This window comes from Camelus ferus, chromosome 8 (genome assembly GCF_009834535.1).
Source record: "Camelus ferus isolate YT-003-E chromosome 8, BCGSAC_Cfer_1.0, whole genome shotgun sequence".
In the NCBI taxonomy this organism is placed as follows: Eukaryota; Metazoa; Chordata; class Mammalia; order Artiodactyla; family Camelidae; genus Camelus; species Camelus ferus.
In genome coordinates, this window is record NC_045703.1 from 47,517,963 (window position 1) to 47,529,366 (window position 11,404).

The 11,404-nt window shown below is 37.5% G+C and overlaps 1 long non-coding RNA gene across 1 annotated transcript; it reads right to left on the reverse strand.

The window, feature by feature from the left end:
• Positions 1-673: 673 nt before the first annotated feature.
• On the reverse strand, positions 674-10,792 carry LOC116665409. Its single transcript, XR_004322005.1, has 4 exons — positions 10,472-10,792; positions 7,119-7,217; positions 4,195-4,269; positions 674-3,129 (listed from the first exon to the last, which is right to left on the reverse strand). It is a non-coding gene; the product is annotated as an uncharacterized LOC116665409 (long non-coding RNA).
• Positions 10,793-11,404: the final 612 nt, after the last annotated feature.

Sequence of the window (11,404 nt, forward strand, 5' to 3'; positions counted from 1 at the left end):
CAGATTTTTAAAAAAAATTTGATTTCCTTTATTATTATCTGTGTTAGATTTAATACTTGAAATTTATGTTATTCTTGGTAGAGTTAAAATGAGGATGATGGGGAGAAGGAGGAGATGGTGAAGTGTCCCCTAGACTTGTGACTCCCTGCGCATGGTTGCATTGTTGTGTTTGAGGCTTTATATTACTTGCTTCCTTTCCTTGTTTTCCAAATTTCTTGGAGCGCTCTCTCTTGAGATCTCAGTTTTTTATACGTATTTCCTTTTATTTCTTCACGTGTGCTACCTCTTGCGATAAGATACATTTTTCTTCAGTCTAAATAGCCTTCTTCTACTTTCTGAGATACATCAAGATACTATGTCTGACTTTATATTTTTGTCCAGCCTCAGGTGGACTTAAACTTCCCTCCCAGGTCAGGTGTATGTACCTTGGGCCCTGGCTTTGGCAGGACCAGACAGAGTACAGAATCAGCTCCCACCATATTTGTGAGTCGAGATTGCCAACCAGCAGTGGTTTTCTCTGTGCATCACACTGGACACAGTGCCTGAATGACACAGTGCCATAGACGGACACATCTGGAGAAGCAGTGCTGAAGCAGCAGCAGACCCAAGTGTTCATTCTATCCCAAAGTCTACTGGTTTTTTTTGAGTGTGCATTGAAAAGTCTTCTATTTGCAGTCACATAGTTTTATACTGAGTCTGAAACCAAGAAAAATAATACAGTGGAGAAAAGCCAGTGTCTTCTAGAAGTAAAAGAGGCTGATCTAGATTAAACATTCATTATGTTTTTCATTTCCTTGACTGTCTGTAAGAGAGCTGTACATTTGGTGAGGAGAGAGACTTCCAGGAAGAGGGAAAAAAAGGCTATAAGGCCTGGGACTGCTGGGAAGATGAGGGAAATTGTCCCCGGTGGCTACATGTAGGGTGTTTGCTTCTAGAAAGTGGGGAGAGAGGAGGGAGGAGGTACAGACAGGGGCTGGGCCATAAGAGGGTCACGTGTCCTCTTCACAGTTTAGACTTTGCGCTGTGGGCCTTTGAACAAGTGCAAATGAAGGGAGGCATGTTGTGGTGGAAAGATTGGGGGCTTTAGGGAGCAGATGAACTGACATCAGGATATTTTCCACTTAGCCGTATCAACTTGAACAAAAAAAAAAACAAACCTATTTCTTATCTTCAGTTTCCTTATCTGAAAAATGGATATAATAATTGTGAAAATTAAATAAGTGTACACAAATAAAGCTTCTTGCCCAGAACAGGGCACCCAAACACAGGCCAAGTAAATTAGTGTTTACCCACAACAAGTGCACACAAACTCTTATTCGCCTTTAATTAGAAATTTGGTGGTTTAGTCAGGGGAAAGGCATAGGTGGCTAATTTGTCCCACATGAGTCAGGCAGGCCACACTTACTGACCCCCAACCCCCAACAAATTTGAAAGGCACAGAAAATGTTTAACATGGAATTTACATTGGAAAACAAAACATTGGATTTTAAAGTTTTCTTTTATTTCACCTAATTTTTCTGGAGACTCTGAACAAAATATTCCAAGCAGCCAGCTAGCTGGTTCATTTGTTTCAGGGACCTCAGTGTCTAATACTTGAATATTTCCTCCTTCTGGCCTGATAGCTGGCCCTTGAAAATGACACAGAAGCAGGGGTGAGATGATCAGTGGTACCTACCAATAGCAGGTATAGAAATTCCTGTGCTATAAAGACTTGTTTATGGATGCAATGTTCTGTTTTTAGTTAAAACTTTTGAAAAGAAATTAGCAGACTAAAGATGCTCAAAATGCTAAATAAATGGAAAAAGTGGAAAAACACAGCCTAGGACTTGGAGGAGCTGGTTTCCAGCTTGAGCTCTGCCAATATTACCCTATGTGACCATGCATAGATTAGGTCACCTCTGACCCTCAGTTTTCTCATCTGTAAAATGGCAGAGTTGATCTAGATTGCCAAAGTCACTTTTTCGCTCTGTGTATTATTATGAATCTTAATTCATATTTCTAGGCTCAATACAGTATCTTTACTCTGACCCCAAGATCTGTCTCTCTTCCCAGCATCTGATCAATTACCAAATCCTGTTCAGCATTTCTGTTAAGAATCTGAGCTTCAGAATTAGGGAAACTTTAATGTAAATCCCAGCTCAGTCATGCATTGGCATAGGGAAGTTCTTCATCTTTCTCTACACCTGAATTTCCTCATCTACAAAGCAGGGCTAAGATAGTTTTTATATCATAGGATTGTGGTTTGGAGTAAATTAGATAATGCATGTAAAGTGCTTAGCACAGTGCCTATGGTTTAATAAATCATGACTATATTCAACATCTCCATTGCAAATAGCTCTTAAATTTGACTCTTCCTCTTCACCTGGAATACTGAAACCAGAGTGGTTTCTTCTACTCTAGTCTAACTCTTTGCCCTGGCCGAGAGGTAATCTTTCAAAAATACATGACATTACAACAACAATAATATAAAATTTCTATGGGAGTCAACAGAAATGGAAGGTGGGGATGCCTAGAAAAGTAGGGCCTAGTTTGACAGATCTGAGACCAAATTTCTTGTGGTCTTGTTTAAAAGTAGCAGAAGTAAAGGTCTTGAACTTTTCAGGCCAATTTAACTGATCAGATTGAAGGCAGGTTGGGTTAGGGGTGGCATGGCCAGTGTTAAGAACCCTTAACACAGGTTGTCTGCACACAGCATTTATGACTCCCTACATTTTTTGCTGCAACCTTCCTAACACTTGCTTTGATTTCAGGGCAGAGCCCTGGTTATTCGCTGAGCAGAAGAGCGGTTGATTGATCTCTGTGTGGGCACCGGCTTTGGGTCAGATGGGGAGGTGGGCTTAGGTAAAGGATAAACTTTCTAAATCACATCAAGCCACAGCCTGACAATTTCAGATGTACTTTGGAGCATGGCACAGACTGCTCTGGCACATTGTAAGGGTTTCACTTCCCTGTGCCTTTATTGAAATGGAAGGAGAAATGGCCAGGAAAACACGGGCTTACAATGCAGCATCAGTGAGCCCAGTCGGGCTAGCCATTTCCTGCTATGAGTTCTATGCAGCATGATAAAATTCAGTGGACTTTTCATTAGAGAGAAGAGTTATCTTCTGCCCCCAAAATATTGATGACTCTCTGTAAAAATAAACAAATAAAAGTCTCGCTTGCATACCTGACCTGCAAACGCTCTGGTTCACTATAAAAAAAGTCATCAGAGCACAGCTATCTCAGAACACAGGGAGCTAGAGGGTTAGCATGACACTCAGGAGAACATTGGGCTTTTTTTAAACTCCTTTTCAATTTCAGGCCAATGGTAGCAACAGGGCCTAGGAGCGGGGATGGGAGAGGAGGCCCGTTTGAGGCTGATCAGGCGTCAAGTTACAGGGCCGGAGGGACTGGAGAAAGGGAACATTTGGCTCTCATTACAGAACAAAGGGACAGGGTGCTAGAAAACAGAGCAAATCTGGGTCAGAGGTACCTGACTCTCCCACAGGTGCTGTAGTCAATTTGCACATCTCCACTCGAGAGGGAGCCTCCCAAAGCTGTCTCCCCACCATCCACATGTGCCAACAATAACATTTTACCAGGAACACAGCTTGTCAAAACCAGCATTTTAGCTGGAGCCAGTGGTGTGATGAAAATAATGTTTTCTCAGGGGCAAAGCTCACTGCTCTTGAGAAGTTAGAGCTGTTAGCACATGATTTTCATGATATCTCCAAATATTCAAAATCTTTCTGTATTATTATTATTATCTTTTTTTTTTTTTTTTTTTTTTTTTTTTTGCAAACCTCCTTCAAGAAATTGCTTACTTTCTCTTGAAGGGAGTTGGTGAGGAGGAGAGAAGACAGAAAATCTGTGATTCTTATAACAAATAGATTTTCTTGAGCGTGATTCAAGATCTAAACTTCACATTTTCCTTAATTATGACAGGGTTGCTCATGATTTGATTTAGTGAGCACTACTTTTTTTCCCCTCAGAAATCAGTCATTTCCCTCTTTTCCAACCTGCCTTCCGATGAAGCATTATCTTGAAAATCTGTATTTTGGGGCAAGACAGTGATTGGTCCATGTTTGGAGTGGCTCCTCTGACATCTAGTTATTTCTGTCTTTCTTTCTTTTTCTCTTTTGAAATCATCTCCAGGCTTCGAAGGGAGAGGGACTGGCCTGGGATGCCATACTGCTTCCAAGTCTGCCAACTTACCACTTGAACCTTGTAACTGTATTTTAAGTCATTAACGATGAAGCCCAAGAAATGTTGGCGGAGGGGCCACTTCATCTGAAACAATATAAAATGTACAATGAGAGAAAAGCAGGCCTTAGGTATTTGCAGGGGTCCTGTTATGTGGTGGTTGTGATGAAAATAGGCTTAGTGACTTTAACAGCTGGCAATTTATTAGCAAACCTGGTTCTACTAAAAAAAATATGGAAAATCAGAATTGATGGAGAGTGTTAATCGCAAATCCTTTATATTAGCAAGACTTTTGTATTGTGTTAACGTTTTACTATTATAGGGAGCAGACATCCCTTGCAACAAAAGGCCAGGCAAATGAACTTCCTTTGTCAGACGTCACTCCAGAGGGATCTGGGCTGTGTCTAGAAGACAAATTATTTTCCTTTCCATGACTTGGCAAAACCAAGGGGAGAGTCTTCAGTCTTAGTTGGTGTCACTTTTGAGAATTCCTGACCAAGGCTTGATTCTGGAGTTGTCATTTCCAGTCTACATTTGTGGTAGCTCTTTCTCTAGGCCCATCATCCAAAAAGTTGCTTTCCCTTTGGCTGAGTTTTTATACCTAGTAATTGAAAACAACACATTTTCTGCTGCCAACTGGAGACACCAGAGCGATCACTCTCTCTTTCTACTTTAGATTTAACAATGTGGCAGTGGATGAGATGGGAGACATGCTCAAAGTATTCAAAATGAAAAACACCAGAACACAACCGTTATTTTATGAAAGAGGCTGGAAAATGGTTAGTAAAGAAATCACAGATGTGTTTCACAGACGAGGGGGAGGTGAGGGGAGTACTACATTCTGAAAATAGTGTGACAAGCACAATATATTCCTAATTTGGCTCAACATATTACTTTTTGGGTTTTCTAAGCTTGATTTGGGGGTTTATTTTCACTTTCAAGAGTATCTGTGTGTGTGTGTGTGTGTGTGTGTGTGTGTGTGTGTGTGTGTGTGTGTGTGTATGTATGTATGTATGTATTTTGACCTCTTAGGGAACTGTAATAGTATTTTATAGAATATTGACATAATTATATACCTGTAGCTGCACTAAATAAAGAGTACTTGATAAAAAGTTGAAGTAAGTAAGCTCTCAAATTAAAGATTACATTTTTGAACTATTACCCAAGAAAAGAAACTCAAAAATGTGAATAATTTTTAAATGGTAGACCACTCAAAATGGACCTTCTGTTTTGTAAAAAAATCTACAATTACAGATTCCTCGCTTTTGCCTTAATTTTGACTCTACAGATGATGCAGATTTTTTGAGTATAAAAATTGTGCCGTGTTTTGCCAGGCCATGCACACAGCAGTCAGTCAGTAACCGTCTGACTAGTGAATTAAGACTATTGAAGAAGAATGCAAGTTTGTAGATGAGAAGATTTGTCTATCCCTTTCTTTGTCTAAATAAAATTTGAAAAGAATCTTTTATTTATACATTTGACTCTTGAACAAAGCAGGGGTTAGGAGTACCAACCTTCTGCAGAGTCAAAAATCTGCCTATGAAATACTTTGTGTTAGGTGATTTTGCTCAACTGTAGGCTAATGTAAAGGTATTTGAGCATCTTTAAGGTAGGCTAGGCTGAGCTATGATGTTCAGTAGGTTAGGTGTTTTCTACCAACAATGGATTTATTGGAACATAACCCCATCATAAATCTGGAAAGATCTGTGAATGTTGGCCCTAAACTTCTGATTTACCAGGGGGCTGAACACCATTGGTTGGCATGAGAATATCCTCCAGTGGGGCTTTCTGATGGTTCTGTGTTCTTAAAGGGCCATTTCCAACTGTGACCAGACTATGGTATATCAAGGGGAATGTGTGAGCTTTATTCCGAGGCATTTCCTCTTTGGGAAATCAACACTACCAACTACAAGTGAAGAGATGGAGGAGCGCTTTAGATACTAGATGCCTCACCATCTCCAGCCCCACCCTCACCAGAATTATACCAATGTTTCCACCATTCACACATTAACAAATTTAAAAAATAAATCTTACTATGGTTTTGGATTTCCTTTTTAAATATAGACATAACCAACAGCACAAAATGTATTTGAGAGTTATGGATATTAAATCAAATATGAGTGACTAGGTTGAGAGAGGATAAAGAAAGGAACTTTTGTTTTCTCTTGGTCACTAAGAATTTAAAAATAAATCAAGAGAAGGTACATTCTATGTTAAATGTGGTAGCAGATCTGCATACATTTGTGTTTATGTTATGAACCTATTAATATATTTAATTTTGCTGTAAGTATTAATGTCATTTAATCTATGTTTTGATAATAACAAAAATGAACTTCTCTATCAGACCATTTACTATTAAAGAGAAAAGTTTTTATTATTTCATGAAACAAATATTTTTAGAAACTGATGTCAATATTACCTAATTTTGATTACTCTTTTCAATTTTTTTGTTGTTTTTATTACTGAGGGAAAGTGTATTTAAATTGAAATGTTTACTTTTTCAATTTCTCATTAAATGGGATATCCTGTGGGATATAATAGAAAGAGAAAGAGCTCTGTGTTCAGCTGACCTGGATTTTAATCCAGGAAAACTGAGTTTTAATCCAGATTCTGCCACTTAAAAGCAGTTTCTCCCTAAACTTGAATACTTAATCTGTGTGAGTTTCCAGTTTCCTGCCCTGTAGATTGAGGACAATTGTGCATATTTCTTCAGGTTATTAAAAAGAATAAATGAAAAAAAATGTGTAAAGTGCTTAGCACAGTGCTTGACACATATTAGGACGCTAATAAATATTAATTTCTTTTCCATAGTTTTATGCACATCTTTCATGTAAATGGATCTTAATTTACCCAATGCCTCAAAATTTTATTAGCAAAAATACTACTAAAACTGGTTTATATTATCTTCAACCCTTAAAACTCCTACAAATACTTACTTGTGTTCTCTTTTCCATTAAAAGTTTCTAAATTATGATCGCAGTGATCAAACTGATTCAAATGGCAAATCATTCAGAGCCTGAATTTTTGACAGTTTTCTAGAGAAAGAGAAGACAGAAAGTGAACCAAAAAAGGAAGAAAGAATCAATCTTGAAGGTAGCATGGTAATTATGTTAGTGGCAAAATAGTGGTGGTAAAAAGGTAGTTGCTTCTGGATTAAACCCTTCTAAGGATTTTTCTTTTGTAGCCTATTAGTGGTGACTAGACACCCACTGAAGTCATATCACTATGTACGCAGTTAGGCTATTTAAAGGCTGCTATTTCATTTCCAAATTTCACTCCCTCTGACATCTCTTGCACTGTTCACTTGGCACCTTTGGCTACACTTCAGCAGATAATTTGTACACTACATAAGCATTTAGAAAAACCCAGAGTTAAACCAGGGGTGAGAGTCATCAGTAACATTTATAGTTACTGAGCTTTTCACCATATGCCACAATGTGGATCAGAGCATGCATCTTTTAAGAGAAAAAGAACATTTCTTTTAGTGGAATTTCCACTCTCATATTGATATGACAATGATTCCTACAGCTAAATCAGGCTTGACCTCATTTGTCAAACGATTTTACCAACAGATTTTTTTTTCCAAGATGTTAACCACTCTTTTAAAATCCGAAATTCAACATTTAAATTATGTTTGATTGAAGGTCAGCTTTTTTAAATGCAAGAACAATCTTTCATTGACAAGAATGCAATGTGAGGAAAATTTAGATAAATGTATTGAATGCACAGAGTGTAATAAAACCCCTTAGTTTAATAGATAAAAGAGCGTTGTGGGTTTTTTAGCTTTTCTTTGCAGGGTTGGAATATGCGCTCTGCTCATGGAAACCAGCTGTCCTGCCACTTCTCAGCACTCAGAGGAAACAGAAACTTGCTTCTTCTCTACTGTTAATGCATGAGGGCGTGCCCTAGGCAAAGACGAGGATGGCTCTGGTAAGTGCAGGTGGTTTAGGTATTTTGGGAAGGGTCAAGGAAACATCATTCTTTGTACTTCTTCTTTTTTCCAAACTGGGCATTGCCTGAAATTGGCGCATTCAGCAGCACTGTGGGATGAAGTATGTACGGGGCGCTATTTCCCTCTAAGGCAAATACCTTCACTGATGGCAAACCATCAGAATTTGCAAGCTCAGCCAGCACCTTTGACCCCACCACGCAGCTGACAGCACAGTTGGCAGTTGGTAGCTTCCATTTACCCTAGGTCAGCTCTTGAGGCATCAACATAAAATGAAATCAAGATTTCGGCAGTTAAATTCAGAAATAAAAGTGGAACGCCCGAGTATTTGCTTCAGGCTGCTCAGGCTGAGGACCATTTATTAAGCTAGTAAAGCCGAGAAAGTCAGCTAGGTGAGAGCAGCTGCTCAGGATAAAGAAGTGGGTGATTGGATGCATTATTTGACAATCCAGAGGAGGAAGCCACTGCTTTAATGACAGTTGAGTTGCTGGATTGCTTAAGATATGATTGGAAATGCCATTTCAGTGGACAGAGACTGTCGCCCTCACATCCTCAGTGCCCAGCACTGTGCCTGGTAGCTGGTGCTCAGTCAGTGAATATTTGAGCAATTAACAAATAAAGTCCCTGACTGCAGGCTGCCATTAGTGGCAAAGCGCTCAGTAATCTTGCCATGGTTCTATAGGTCAATTCTGTGGCTTAATTCATTAACTTTGAAATTATAGTCATTGGTATTTCATCAGTAATGTAATACTATTGATTATAAAATATATATTCGGAAACATACATATATGTGTATTTTGCCACCAACTATTGATTAGACCAGTTGAAAAGTTAGCTAAATAAATAATACAAATGCACTTAAGGGCTATATGTGTAGGTGTTTATAGACAGTTATTTTTTTCCAGTTCATATATTTAAAGGATGAAGTTCCCAAGTCATATTTTTTTTACAAAGAACAGGATGAGGAGGAGGAACTAACATTTTTCTTCCTTTCCTACTGTATGGTATATTTGAACTCTGTGCTTTTAAAAAATTCTTTCACTTTGCTCACACTGACCATGTCAAGGGAAAAATCAAGCCCCTTTTGTAGACAAGAACACTGAGCTTCAGAGATAATATTGCTTGACCGATTTTACATAGAGATGAAATGGTTGAGCTACAGGCAGCTTTAATGATAAGGTTTGTGGGATTTTCTCTTTACCTAAAACTTAAAATGTCATCATCTATAAAGCATTAGGAATAGATACTGTGACTAAGGAGATATTCAAGAATTTTATGTTAAAATAAATATAGAGAGATCATTTATTTTTTCTACGTACCAGAATAGATCATTAAGGGAAATATAATCGTTTAAGATCCCTCACAAGAGATACAAAATATATATACTAATTTGGAATAAACTTACTAAGAAAAATGCAGAAACTGATCTACAAAGCTTTACTGAAAAGGAAACCATAAAACAATAAAGAGAGAAAAATTTTGTTTGAAGATGAAACACTGTAAAGTTGTCACTTCTCCCATATATTAATGAAATTTTCATCTAACATCCACAGATTCTTACTTAGAAATTTGACCACTAATTCTAAAATACATCTGGAAAAATAAATGGCAAGAGGACGCAATATATTCTTTAAAAGGAGAATAATGAAGCCCATTACATGATCAAATATGAAAGTAAAGTATAAATCATATTGTTTAGAACAGTGTGGCACTGCCAGTAGAATCTATGGTAGATTAATTGGAAACAAAAAGATTAGATAGATGATAAATACATAAATAAATAGATGTATATGTATAAAATGAATGTGGTAAAGAGAAATTTCAAATCAGTGAGGAAGTAATGAATTATGCAAGTAATGGTAATAAGCTAATTGGTTTAAAAATGCAAAAATGAGTTAGATAGCTATTGTATTAGAAACTTGTATTCATGTGGTTTATAGAGTTAAATATAATAACTTTTTGATGAGTATCTAGCTGATCTTGGAGTGTGATGACTGGAAATATAAAAGAAAACAGATTTGGGTGGAAAACATCATAAATAAAATCAAAGAACAAATAACAAACTATAAAAAATAGCTGCAACATTTTGCAAAAACATTGTTAATATCTTCAGATTTATAAAGACTTCATTTTAAAGAAAAAGAATGAACATTGCGGCAGAAAAAGAAGACATGAGCAGGTAAGTCACAAGATCTATATGACCAACAAACTTATAAATCAATTTAAAATTCTTTAGTACTCAAAGATATACTAATTAAAAGAAAACAACATTTCTTGCCACTCAGATTCATATGCCAGGGGATCTCTTTCTTGCATTTGCAAGTTTGTTCTAGAACTCACCTCTGCTTCTGCTGTTGCCCTAGCTCGGCTGGGGAAAGCTGTTCTCACTGGGCATTGGCTGGTCACCATTTTCTCCCACCCCAGCTGAGACATTGAGAACCTCCAGATACCAGATACCTCCTCGGAGCTTCCTGGATGAAAGGGAGATGTGGCTTGTTTCCCTCTTTTGATACCGCCTGTTGGAGGAATACTTGCACCATCCTTTTTATTCCTCTGGGGCTTACTAAGTTTTATTGGAACAGCTTTCCATGGATTCCCAGCTTTCTGTCGGACTAAGGTATGATTTTAATAAAGAGCCGGCCTGAGAGACAGGTCCTGGCATCAGACCCCATGTGGCAGTCAGAATCTGGAATAGCAACTCCCTTTCAGTGACTAAGTCTTTCTTAGAGGTCAGGCTCACTTTGCTGGGATTTTCTCTTAGGTTTCTTGCAAATAAGCTTGGGTGAATCTCAAAGACTCCATCCAGTCTGTCTGATTTACCCTTGGAGTTGAGTTTAGACAACCCCTTTTTTGGTATTATAAATCCATAGAGTTGAGTTGATTTTTTTTCTTCTCTATGTTTTTAAAATTTCTCTAAATTTTTCTCATGAACTAGCATTACTTCTATAATTTTGTAATATATTTTTAAAGAATATATTATATGTTTGGAAAAATACAAGTTTTATTTGATAAGTTCACAGTCCAGGGTGTTGATCCTTAGTGAGACTGTTTCCTTGTGTCAAAGATCAAGTCTACATTTTACTTCATTCCAGGAAACATAAGCAACATTTATAGATATTTTTAATTAAATAAATAAATATTGAAGTTAAGGGCTTAGTTTATTTTTAGATGCCTCTAGTTTTCTTAAGTCATCCAAACATTTTGCATTTAAATTATACCTAAGACTGTTGAGTATAAACTCACAGCTGACCCTGGCATTGAATAAATTCCCTT